Genomic DNA, 13,266 nt, shown 5'->3' on the forward strand with positions numbered 1-13,266 from the left:
ATAGTACAGTATGATGCAAAATGCTCGTATATAATCAGATCTGATTGATTTTAATTTTATCTTATACAGTCCCGAAAGTGATCTATGATTCAATTGATGATACGTAGTATGATGCAGAATGTGGTTTTGTTTACGGTAGTTTTCTTTTTTTTTTTCAATTTATCGTAAAAATAAAATAAAAGTAAACCATATCAATGATTTACATTAGACGATAAAATTAAATGGTTGTGATTTAATATTATATAATGCTTGTCAAAAAAAAAAAATTTATATAATGAGCACAATTTTATATTTTGAGTACATAGAAAGTAGAAACATGTCAAAAAAGAAATGTCAAGTTCACAATAAAAAATCCCGTCAAAAAAAAAAAAAAAAAGTTCACAATAAAAAATAAGCATATCAATAATAAAAAATAAGCATACTTACCTATTTCTCCAAAAACACCATAACCATAACCATGTCCATAACCAAAATTATAACCACCATAAGTCCATAACCATAACCATTTGGTTGGATTAATTTTATAACAGCTGCAGTAATCGTCCTTGCAATGAATTTCTGCAAGACCATATCAAAAATCATATTAGGAATTAACCCAACAAAAATTGGACGACACAAATTAATAAAAGTATCAAGATTTAGCAAAAGCTGACATGACAACAACATCACAACACGATATAAACGAACTGGATACGAAAAATCGAGTAAGTGTAATTAATAACTTTTCATATAATACGACAAAACAACACGAAAAAAGCGGGTTAATGTCAAATATATCTACTATGCTTAATTAAATGGATAAAAAAGCAAATTGTATGGGTTGGGTTAGTTTGGAGAATAACTCGTTTAATTCGACATGAACACGACACAATTGCCAGCTCTAATTTCACCTAATTATATTGCACCAGAACCATAAATCATAAAAGCTATGCAAAATTGCAAAGTATAATTTGTAAATAGTGCATAAATCAAAGTGTATCAACTAAGAAAACGAGTGAAATATAATTATATACTTTATACCTGGAGAACGATATGCCAAAGCGATTTACTTTTTCTTGAACGGAGCCAAAGCGATCTCTTCTCTTGTGAACACATCTTGATAAACGAACGTAAGAGAAGGGAGAAAAAAATTCAAAACTATTTGATGTCTTTTGTGACAGTCTAATTCTCTATGTTGTCGAGACTATAGATTTATATTATTGTAATGGGTAAGTCCTAATTGTATTGTATGTACTATACATAATATTGATATACATTAGGATATTTGTAAAAATATTTTTATTTAAGAAGATAAATAGCATGATATCTCATCAAAGATATTTTAACCATAAATAGTTGCAAACATATTTTTTATCTATCTTTGAAATCAATTTCAAATATATAATTTTACGCTATTTTATATTTTATTATTTCCTACTTCAACTACAAGTCAATTTTTTTTTTTTTCAAAAAAAAAATAATAAATAAAAAAAACACTCCAATCATACCAAATTAAGAGTCTATATTCCCTTAAAAAAAAATCAATCTCTATAAATTACTGGCTTAAAATCTTATTATGGGTATAAATATGCCAACCAAATCCTAATCAAAATCATTTTCGTCTTAACTGAATATTGCGACTTCCAAAAAAAAAAAAAAACCAGAAGCTTCGTCTTCCATGGCTTCTTCTCGCCTCATTTTCTCTCTCCTCCTTTTCACCACCTCCGTCACCACCACCACCTCCACCACCACCACCACCACCACCACAACCTCCGCCATTGATATTGCTCCAACCCCTTCACCTTCATCACCACCGCCAAAGCTCTCTGTTCTCGCACCATCAACACCGCCGGCGCAAATCCAAGAACCACCACAACAGAAGCAATTCAACGCGATCATCGAATCGGTCGTCGGCGCCGGTAATTTTGGTCACTGGGCTGACCTTCTCTCTAAGGCAGACCCCTCATTCTTACCCCTCAATGCCACCCTCTTCGTCCCAGAAAACGGCGGAACTCCGGTCGACCCTCTTGTTTTTCCGTTACACGTTGTTCCCCGGAGGCTCTCCTTCACCGACCTCCGGGGACTTCCAAACGGAGCCCGCCTCCCAACTCTTCTCTCGGGTAAAACCCTCGTCGTCACCAACATCTCTGCCAGTAATTTCTCCGTCTATGGAGTGGCGATTTCTCATCCCGATCTCTTCCAAAGCTCCGTCGTCTCTGTTCACGGCATTGGGACTTTGCTCGACTTTGCTGAAGAAACCTCGTCGGAAAATCTGAAGGAATCGCCGGATAATCTTCAGGAAGCGCCGGAAAATTCAATTAGTCCGAGAATCACGGTGTCGCGGTTAATGGTATATATCCTTCTGATTCTTGGTTTACACTATTATCGGGGTGATAAAATTGATAATATGGCTTTAGAACTCTGGTATTATGTTCTTATTGCGTTTCTTGTGAAAGTTGTGCCAGAGGCTGTGCACTTGATTGCAGACTGGTAGTAGAATTGATGAGTGTGAATGCAAATATGCAGTGTGTTTAGGCATTTTGCTGATATTACATGTTATTGGGGATTTTGAGTAGTACTTTGAATTGAATTGTAAGGAGGATTTTAGGCTCATTGTAATAAACCTTGTTCTTGAATTGTGAGTAAGATTTTAGTATCATTGTAATACACCTTGTTCTTGAATGTTATCTTGCACAATTTTCATTCTTATGAGTTGTTTATTGGACAAGTTTGATTTGCTGTGCATGTTTTATACTGAATCTATGACTTTGAATGGTTCTGTGATTTGTTGTGCATGTTCTATACTGAATCTTTGACTGAATGGTTCTGTGATTTGCAGCTTGATTACTAATTGCCTAATTGGGGCTGAACTTACTAATTTTAAAGAGAGGCTTGATTGTTATTGTTATTATGTATCATAGACGGTTTAGACATCGGGGATTAGTTTCATTATAGGATAGAGCTGTTGATTGTTGGATTACATAAGCAGCCTCAAGGTGGGATTGATAGTATGGAGTGGCGTGGGGTAGAATAGCGACGATATTGTTGCGAATGAGAGGCATTTAGACAAGATGAATGATCCTAATACCTTGACTTATATTGGGGAAGGAGGGGTTCTTAAGCACCATGAAATTGGGGTTCCTTCTGATCAGGAACTTAAGGGTGGGAATCGCGCCTTGTGGACTAGCTAGTTGGAGAAAAGGCCTGTTAGAGTGATTAGAGGGCTTGTATCTGAGAAGAGTAATAGTCAGAAGTTGTATGTGTATGATGGTTTGTATTAAGTGGGGAAAGGGGAGAAAAAGAAAGGACCACGAGGGAATATGATCGTCGAGTAGTTGGGACGTTGTGATGGACAGCCTGCAGTTCCATGGCAAGAGTGTAGGAGGTCTCTCTTATGAGGTTTTGGGTTGTGCCTTTTTGACTGTGCAGATCGAGGGTGCGCACTGCTTGTGTATTTTCGGACTAGTATTGCTTCATCTTTAAAGGTGTTAGTCACTCTAATTATTAGCCTAGAATGTTTGTTAATAAGAATCATGTAATTATTTTGATATATTGTCACACTTGTTAAAGCTAATATAGTTTGTAGGAGTCTATACAGATCTGTGTTAAAGCTATTAGATTATGCAGATACTGAAAATGTGACCCCCTTCATGGTTTATCTAGTGATATAAGACACAGTGCTCCTTTATTTTATTATTGTAGTCTTCATTCTCAAGGTCTTCTGTTTTTAAGATCAAAACCTTTGAATCCATTTCTGTGCTTTATTTTATTGTATATCTTCCGATTATTGTCTGGGAGGGTAAGGGTTAGAAAGGGGAGGCAGAAATGGTTCTGCAAGGTAGCTGTTGCTTTTATAAATTCACAGGTAATGAAGGTCTTGGAAGCATAGGACCAAACGCGAGCTATGCATTAGCAGGAATTTTCTGATCTCTATTTGTCAAGAAGGTTCTCAAGGTTTATTTATGAATTGAGGATTTTGCTTGTATAAGTCATGTTGCCATGATGAGAACAGCTCTTCCTTCCTGCATTATATTAACTCGAGTAGTTGCATTAAACTGTAATGATGAAGAAGCGATAAAAAATATTCGGGACAAACAATACATAAAGCAAAACAGTTTTTCTGTTGACAACTATCCATGTTTATATATTTCACATCCTCTGTTGTATATCTAATTGTGTGAATTGTTATGCATGAGCTTCATGGTACACCATAGTCTATCTTTACCGCTGTGACCCGTCTTTAGCTGAGATTCAATGATGTGGGATAGTTATGTAAAATGCTTTTTTAATGCTAGAAAAAAGCTTAATAAATTCAGTTTGTGTTGTAGAATCGAAACATAACAATTTGGATTATGGAAACCAGTTGGACAATATGAATGATCCTAATGTATTGACTTATATTGGAGAGGGTGGGAATTCAAAGGCGAAAGAGCTTGAAAAACGGCCTAGTGATCAATAGTTGAAATGTGGAAATCTTGCTCTATGGGAGAGCAAGAAGTGTAATAGTCCTGTTAGGGTGGTGAAAGGGTTTAAGGTTAGCCAGAATTGTTGCGGTCGTGTGGTTCAACGGACCGAGTATGTGTATGATGGTTTGTATGAGGTGCAAAGCTGTGAGAAGAAGCAAGGGTTACAAAGGAATTGGATTTTTGAGTTTAAAGTGATAAGGTGTCCTGGACAACCTGTTGTTTCTCATGGAAGTTGCAAGAGGAAATTAGGAAAATGAGGTTTGAGCTTGATTAAGCTAGATGATTATGTTTGATGATGATGTGTTATGTATATATAATAATTGAACTTGGTTGTAATGGTCTTTAGGATCATATTAGTATTTATTAAGACTGTAATGAGTATGAAACCTTGTATATAATCTAAATTGGGATCAAGCATTGGTAGTACTACCTTGTATATAATCTAAATTGGGATCATATTAGTATTAATTAAGACGGTAATGAGTATGAAACCTTGTATATAACCTTGTACATATATGTATATATAAAAGTAGAAACGCATCAGCACCATAACCATGTCGTTGGAGTAATTCTATAGTTTCTACGGTAATCAGCGCTAGAATGCTAATCTGCAAGACCATATCAAAATTCATATTAGGAAACAATAACCCTACAAAAAAGACACATACATAATTTTTTTTTTTTGGGTGTTCCACTCGGTTCACCCTTTGGGCTAATCCGGATTCGGGGTCACTTTTAGGTGGTTAGGTTCCAGTCCCTCTCAATTGTTGTTGTGGGGATCAAACATAGGTCCTCCCTACTAAGTATAGTCTCTATAACCACTACACCAACATCCAATTGGTACATAAAGCTAACATTAGCGGACACGACATAAGAACACGATACAAACTGGATATGGAAATATCGGGTTACTCATTAATAATTTATCGGACAAAACAACACAAATTGGACACGAAAAAAGCGATTTAATATCAAGGACTTCTAACATGCTTAATCAAACGGTCAACATGCACATTGATAGGTCGGGTCAGTTTTAAGGTTAATTCGTTTGATTTTCGAAGCAAATACGATACAATTGTCGGCTCTAATATCACCTAACTATATTTCACTTGACCTATCAATCATAAAAGCTAGATAAAGAGAAAAGAGTAGTGCAAAAACCAAAGTGTCTCAACTAAGAAAACAAATGAATTATAGGATCGGGTCATATTAGTATACATAGGATTTACCAGCTTTCCTTGTGGACCAGTGGTAAGAGAATGAAACCTCTGAAGTCTAGGTCCAGGGATCAAGCATTGGTACCACCTCTCTTTCTCTCCTCTCTACATAGGATTTACAATGTTATTGCACGGGTAGTGTTTGTTTGACTCATCCAAAACAATGTATGATACTTATATATTATGGCAATAATAGTAGTGTTGTTTAATGTAATTTGTTGTTGTAATACAATTCAAGATAAAAGAGGATTATGTTTATACCTAGATAAAGAAAACCCATAACAATTTAGATTAATTTGGCCACTCTATTGGTGTCACCTTCTTCATTAGTGTCACTTTCTGATAACATATAAAAGACAGTTTTCAACAATAACACGAAAAAGTAAGAAGAAATTCGACAAAATAAATAGAGAAAATAAAAGGGCATACTAAATGATCTCTCTTCAGCATGCAAACTATCTTAATCAATGAATGAATAAGAAAGGGAGGAAAATAAAAGAGAGTATGTACACTATATGTATTTGTATTAATTGTTGTAATGTGTAACCCTAATTGTATTGTAGTACGCCTATAATATACGTAGTAATTTCATAATGAATCACGGACCGTTTTCAAATGGCCACAATATTGTGGCCGTTTTATAAAATTAAATCAAAACCGTTTATTCTTATTGACCAAATGATCAATGTAAATCGTTGATATGATTTAATTTACTTTTTATTTTATAATTAAAAAAATTTGATAAAAATAAAATAAAAGAAAATTTGATAATTACCACCAACTATTGTTGCTAAAATTGAAAATATCACCTCAAGTTTTTTTTAAAAAAATTTTACCACCTAGTTTTTTCCAAAAGTTTTCAAATTTTGTGTAACATGACGTCATCATGGGCCCATACTTTCGTTTTTTCCCCTCGATTTGTAATTATGACTCTAGATCCGATTACAAAGCACCTTTTTTTTTTTCAATATATTTATCTTATAACGTTTGTTAATGCATTGCTTACATTGTAGAAATGTTACTACGGAGTAGTAAAAAAAATGTAGAAAATAAAGATAGGCCGAAACAAAAAAAAATAAACATTAAAAATTAGAAGCCCAAAAGAAAAGAATAAATGGCGAAGTTTCAGCATCAGACTCCAAGAGCTTCATTCAGATTTCATCGAATAAAACAATCGCTATATTTTTTTTTTTTTTTTGTGAACATTTGGGTTTGATCAGGTTTCAGAAAAATGGCTGAAACTCGTGCTAAGAAAAGATGGCTTCCTCTTGAAGCTAATCCCGATGTCATGAATCAGGTTTCTCTTTTTTCATCTCACTATTATTTGATTATTATGCTCTTCTCTTTTTCGCGATTATTTTTATTGAAATTTCACATGCAATTCTAAATTCGATTATACTATAGTTCATCTGGCGTTGAATTTTGTTGATTATTGTTGTTTTCCATCTGGGTTTGCTTAATTTGCTGAATGTTTTTTGGATTTTTTGATTTGTTTTACATACTTTCATTTCGAGGTGATAAACTTGTATTTTTCTCCTTTGATTTCATGCTTTTGATTCTGGGTTGGCTTAATTTTGGGCTGTTATTTGAAAAATTCATGTGGGATTATAAATTATTATGTAAAAAAAAAGTGCAATTAATTGATGTAATGAGGGTTTTTTGTGTTTTGGTGCTGTTGTTATGAATGCAGTTTCTATTGGGTCTGGGATTACCTGAAGACGAAGCTGAATGTAATGATGTTTATGGGTTGGATGAAGAAATGCTTGCAATGGTTCCGCAGCCAGTTTTAGCTGTGATTTTTCTGTATCCTCTTACTTCTCAGGTTTATGCCATTTTTGTACTTTGAACTTTAATTTATGCAATGTTTTCATTTCCATGATTTATGCCTTGAATGCTTGCTGCAGAGCGAGGCGGAGAGAGTGAAGGAGGATAGTGTTGAAAAGGTGAGTTGTAGCAATTTTTTGGAAAGAATGAAAAGTTTCATGATTGATAATATGTGAATGAATGTTATTTTATGATCTAATTTTCTCTTGGTAGTTGTTAGTTGACGTAATTCTACTATTAGTTTGCACTTAATAGTGTTAAAATGGTTCAGAATATGGTTTTATGCTTTTATACTCTTAAAAAAAGTGATTTGTTTAAAATCTGAGACTCTTGGAATAGATAACATGAATATATAGGGAAAGTATATTGGATGTCACATTAAATTACCTGATTGCAATGGAATGTTATAGACTACAACAGAAGTTGAAACTTAAAGTCTTTGTTTTGACTTTCGGCTGTTGTTGCTTGTTTTGTGACTGCGATGTACTTGTGACTTTGAGTCCATATTGTGCTTTTAAAATGTGGAGAAATCAGATACTATGTATGTATTATTGTAGTAATCCTTGCTCTTCATTTTCCAAGCCATTTTACCTACAGGTGTGATTACTATCTAAAAAATGCTGGCTAGATGAGAACATTTTGCTTACATCAATACAACACTTGGTTACAAGTCCCAACCTTCACAATACAATTTTTTGTTTTCATGAAGAGAATTATTGGATATAGCTGCCACGAATGGTATAGTGGACAGTAGAACTAATATTCTATGATGGTTAGTAATAAGTTTGCATAAAAAATTGAATTTTCATACCTACAAATAAGAATAGGTCAAATTTAGTTGCTGATAGTTTGTGAATTTTATAAAGTTGGAAGTTGTGGGTTTGGGAAGCTCTTGAATTTTTCTGTCCTCACTTAGAGATGTGATTTAATTGTGCTTCAGGACTACAACAAAAAGGTGTATTTCATGAAGCAAACTGTGGGAAATGCTTGTGGGACTGTTGGGCTTCTACATGCTCTTGGGAATGTTACATCATAAATCAAGCTTCGTGAGTCTCTTTCTTAAAATTTAAATTCAGTTTCTTGCAGTAAATATGGTAAATAAAAATTCTTTAGCACAAGAACATAACCTGTTTTTTTATGAATTATAATAACTTTACTACCACAAAAGTACATGTAGTCTCTCTATATTGGCTTTGTTAGACTGTGCTAAATTGTGGTATCTATTTATATAAGAACAGACACTTGGAGGAAACATAGTAAAAAGTTAAGAGTAATGTTTTCTGAAGTGATGACAAGACAGTAAGACTCTCTCTGTTAGTTTTCATATATGTGGTGCTAATGTTATGGTAAAAGTATAGCTGAACAATACTTGGGTATACCATGATTTTGCAGCCTTTGTGATGCTTTGAAAGTTGAATGTGAAAGGTTATGTATTAATGATAGCTAGTACTTTCTGAACTCAAGCAGCATTGCTTAGAATTATCATGGAAAGTTTGAGAGGGGATAATAGATGTTTTTGGTTGATTCAACTCGGATATGCAAATAAGGATATAATTTCTAGTACCTGAAAAATTCACTTGTGAGCATAATGTCCTAGAATTGGGTCCTATGATCACATTCTTGCTTTTACAACAGAAGGTATGTAATTGAACTGGGGTCTTGACCATCCAATTAAGGACTGAACCTTATTCATTTATGCTTGTTCTTTGACTCATCAACATGTAGAGTCCAGGTCAAATTAGCTAGTTTATGTGTCTATTGGCTCTTTTTATATGGCGTTTGTGATCCATAAATAGTCAAATTTCCAAAATATGTTTGGTTATTTACTAGTACTAAATGGGATTTCAGAGAACTTGTTGGATTTTGGCCTGCTACTATCTGCATAAAGAGAACCTATATTAGTAATTACAGACTGGAGCTATTTGCTTTCTATATTTCATTTCACCCTGGATCGTGTTTTTCGATTAGAGTTGTCCTATATTTTTTTTGCCCTAGGATTCTCTTTCTTCTACCTTTTTTCTCTGTCAAAAAATTTCTTGTTCCAATTTTTGGGTTCTATATGGGCTATAGTGCTATACTATGTGTTGATATCCAAGTATACCAGGTCCAAATTAGGCGCTGGTGGAGTTTTTGTTCCTTACACTCCTTGGATTAAGTATTGGTTTAGATAAAAGGTCATCCGGTAATTATGTTATGGATTCAAATAGGAGTATCTAGCAAGACCCACTTGAAAATTGGATCTAATTTCTTTGGCTATCTTGAAAATCATTATTGGCCCCATTTACTGGTCGGTGCTCCCTGCTCCATGTTAAGTTAAGCTTGATAAGATGTATTGCCCTAGCAATTTGGAAATGTTAGATTTGCTGCAGGGTCCTTAATTCTTTTGTGAAAGCCTGTTTTCTTCATAGAAGATATTTTTAGTTTCTTGAGTATTTCATTCTGTAAGACAGAGTTTGAGGGCTTCCTAACTCTTCACCATTTAGTGGCCTCCTCAAACAGCAGAAGATAATAAGTCAATACTGCCAATTCTTCTTAATCTTAGCAAGATGTCAGAAGCATATCTAAAAGAAGCTTTGGAAATCATACAGGGAGCAAAAGGTTTATAAGCATATAGGCAAACATACCAATATAGTATGATTTAAGTGTCAAGTGAATTGTCTAAAGTAACAGTCTGCCTTACACAAGACTTTGAGAATTTAGTAGGAGTTTAAAACTACTTGTGAAGGATGTTGTTGCTATGAGTGCTCTACTTAACTGTGACAATTTTTAAAAAGTTGTGTTATGTTTTGCATAAATGGACCAATCATACCCCATCAATATTGTAAATCATGTTAGTGTTAGCTAAAGAGTGGTTTGTTGTCTGCTGGTTCTTTGGTTCCTGTCTGTCCTGTCACCGTATAAGTTGATAACCAAAGCCACGAAGACAATAGAGGGGAAGCAAGGTGTGGGAATGAATGTGTTAATGGGTTAGAATTTTGATGTGAGAATCATGTTTTACTTTTAGTGTTTATTGGTTCTAAAAAAAAATAGAGATTATGACAGTGCATTTTTTGAAAAGAAGCAGGAAGAAATTACCTAGTTTGAACTACGGAGCATGGACTACCACATAAGAACCCTTTGATTGCTCAGGTTACATTGTTATTAAATACTATATGTTGTGATGGGGTGTCCATCGACTCCATTCTCAAAACTGATACCCCAGATTTCAGATGGAAAATTTGAAGTTATCTGCTCAATTACTATGCTTTTTTCAGATTATAATTCAGATTTTCAGATCATTTTGCATAGCCTTAATCCTGAACACCTGTCCACCTTATATCCTCTTAACTTCATGACCAGTTGACTATTTCATCAGACTCTAGTATGTGTGTTTTTATTTTATCCTTATGCGTTCCCACTCCAGGGAGATCACTCTTGAAGGTTTTTCTTTTCTTGCTGTGATCTTGTGAATGTGTTTCTCAATGGACCTGCTTGTTTCCTGTCGACTTGCTAGCAGCTTCTCGTTGGTGTCAAATATTTGTTAATGGTTTTGTTTTGTCCGATTAATTTTGTTATAATGACATGTGTTTGTGGGTCAAGAGGCCAATGTCTGGTTTGTGTAGTAAAGCTGGTTGCAAATTATGACTTTGAACAGTGTTTAAGCATGATTCTGATTTTGTGCACTTTTTAATTCTTTGTTCAGAGGACGATTCCTTCTTGGATAGGTTCTACAAATCCACAGCAAACATGGATCCAGCAGAGGTTATATCTTGATCTTCCTCTAAATTATGCTCTAATGTTTGGTTTCTAATTTCTTAACATTTTTTTTTTACTTTTTTTAACTGTTTCAGCGTGCTGTGTTTCTTGAGAAAGATACAGAAATGGAAGTTGCCCATTGTGTAGCTGCTAGTGCTGGTGACACTGAGGTGAATATTTTTTGAGTAATTTATATATGCTTTTGTGAATGAAAATTTTCTTTTTGCTGTGGTGAGTTGTGAGCAAATGCACTGGCTCACTATATTGACTCACTTTCTTCCTTGTAGCATAAAGAATTAAAGACTTCGTTTGCCTGTTAGATTAAGGCAATAATTAAAGGCATCATCTTCTATAATATTTAAACATAATTTTACTTGGAGTGGGGGAGGGAATATGTAAACATTGTAGATTCATTTACTTGGGCCTTCACGAAAATTGTTTATGCCGAATTATGCACCAACTTCATGAAAATCACCTCTAATGCCATGCTCAGAATATTGTACGAAAGGGGTGTGGTTTACCACAGGCCTAGCCATAGAATACAAGTAGTTAATTGTATTGTAGTCTAACTTCATTTTCCTCTCTGCCTCTTGTAGTCTGACACATTTTTTTTCCTCAGGCTTCAGATGATGTTGACACTCATTTTATCTGCTTCTCATGTGTTGATGGTAATTTCATCTCTCTCTCTCTCACACACGCACACATGCATGAGCGCGAGCGCATATACACCCATAATCAGCCTGTTGTACACTCACAGGACTTGTGATGATATATGGAGCTTTTTTATTCCCCTCCTACTGTCTCTTCTGCTAACGTAACAATGATTTCAGGTGAACTTTATGAACTTGATGGAAGGAGGGAAAGACCAATATCACATGGACCATCCTCACCAAACACTCTACTTCAGGTAATTTTTTATTAATATTTTAAAGCACTAGTCAATTTTGTTCTCAGTTGTAAATAGTTGTCCCAGATCTCCTAGAAGGGTTAGAAATATAGATTGTATGGGCAATTTCCTCTTTAGTGACACTATTGAGAGCGAAAAGAATATCTATCTCACTCTCCTTTGAGTACAGACACTATATAAGGGCATCCACTACATTGGTGCATCCGGGAATCATCTTGCATGCTTTATTCTACAAGTCCTTGCCTTGTCTTGCCCCTATTTACTGTTTTCCAGAGAATATTTGTTAGTGAGGTATTGCAAGTTTGTAACCTCTCTGGCTAGTGGGCTAGAGGCTATCTCAGATCATACATGGTTGTATTGATGTTACGTAGTATATCTCTAAAAGTGACCTGGTCTGTAGCTGCAATAGATTCGTCTTTAGATGTTTGACATGTAACTTTGGCCTTCATGTTCAGCATTTGCAATGTCGCCATCTCTTCACTGTTGGCTTTGACTGAATTTTTTTTTTTTTTTTCTTCAGGATGCAGCAAAGGTCATAAAGGGAATGATTGAGAAAAATCCCGGCTCTATGAACTTCAATGTCATTGCTGTATCAAAGAAGACTGTGTAACTATATCCAAATTGAGTTTGTTTATACTTCATACTAGTTTGAGTTTTTACTAGGGAATTCTCAGGCGATATATTCTAGTTCTGTATCGCACTTTACCCAAAGCAATGTCGCTCTCACAAGCGATTGAGTTGCTCAGTTAGCGTTGCATTTTCTGTGAAATCTTGTTCGATCACTTTTACAGATGAGTTCAAGGCTCCTAGCTAGACATGTAAATTTTGTTTCTGAGTGACACTCAACAGAAATGAAAATTTAGAATAAAACAATTTCCGCATTTTTAATATTTATACTTGCATTACCGACACATAATCTAAACATATTTGGGCTATTATAGTTACGGGGAAATGATTTTGGCACATCCCTGTGTGAGAAGAGCATAGAAAACTGTGCTCTCACATAGGGTTGTGCCAAAATCAATTGAGGGTTTATGCTCTCGTAAATGGAACTGTTTTGAACAATTCAATTACCGTTGACTTGTTTGACTGACAGACTAACGAGTATTGACCTGAAATTAGAGCTGGCAATCTTTGA

The 13,266-nt window shown here is 34.8% G+C and overlaps 1 pseudogene across 1 annotated transcript; it reads left to right on the top strand.

Moving 5' to 3' along the window:
* Positions 1–6,794: 6,794 nt before the first annotated feature.
* On the top strand, positions 6,795–13,011 carry LOC145598137 (ubiquitin carboxyl-terminal hydrolase 3-like; annotated as a pseudogene). Its single transcript, XR_014103483.1, has 9 exons — positions 6,795–6,959; positions 7,353–7,484; positions 7,567–7,605; positions 8,427–8,532; positions 11,169–11,227; positions 11,317–11,391; positions 11,841–11,889; positions 12,052–12,128; positions 12,649–13,011. The product of XR_014103483.1 is annotated as a ubiquitin carboxyl-terminal hydrolase 3-like (transcript).
* The last annotated feature ends 255 nt before the right edge of the window (positions 13,012–13,266 follow it).

This window comes from Chenopodium album, chromosome 20, assembly GCF_948465745.1.
Source record: "Chenopodium album chromosome 20, dcCheAlbu1.1, whole genome shotgun sequence".
NCBI classification, from domain to species: Eukaryota; Viridiplantae; Streptophyta; class Magnoliopsida; order Caryophyllales; family Amaranthaceae; genus Chenopodium; species Chenopodium album.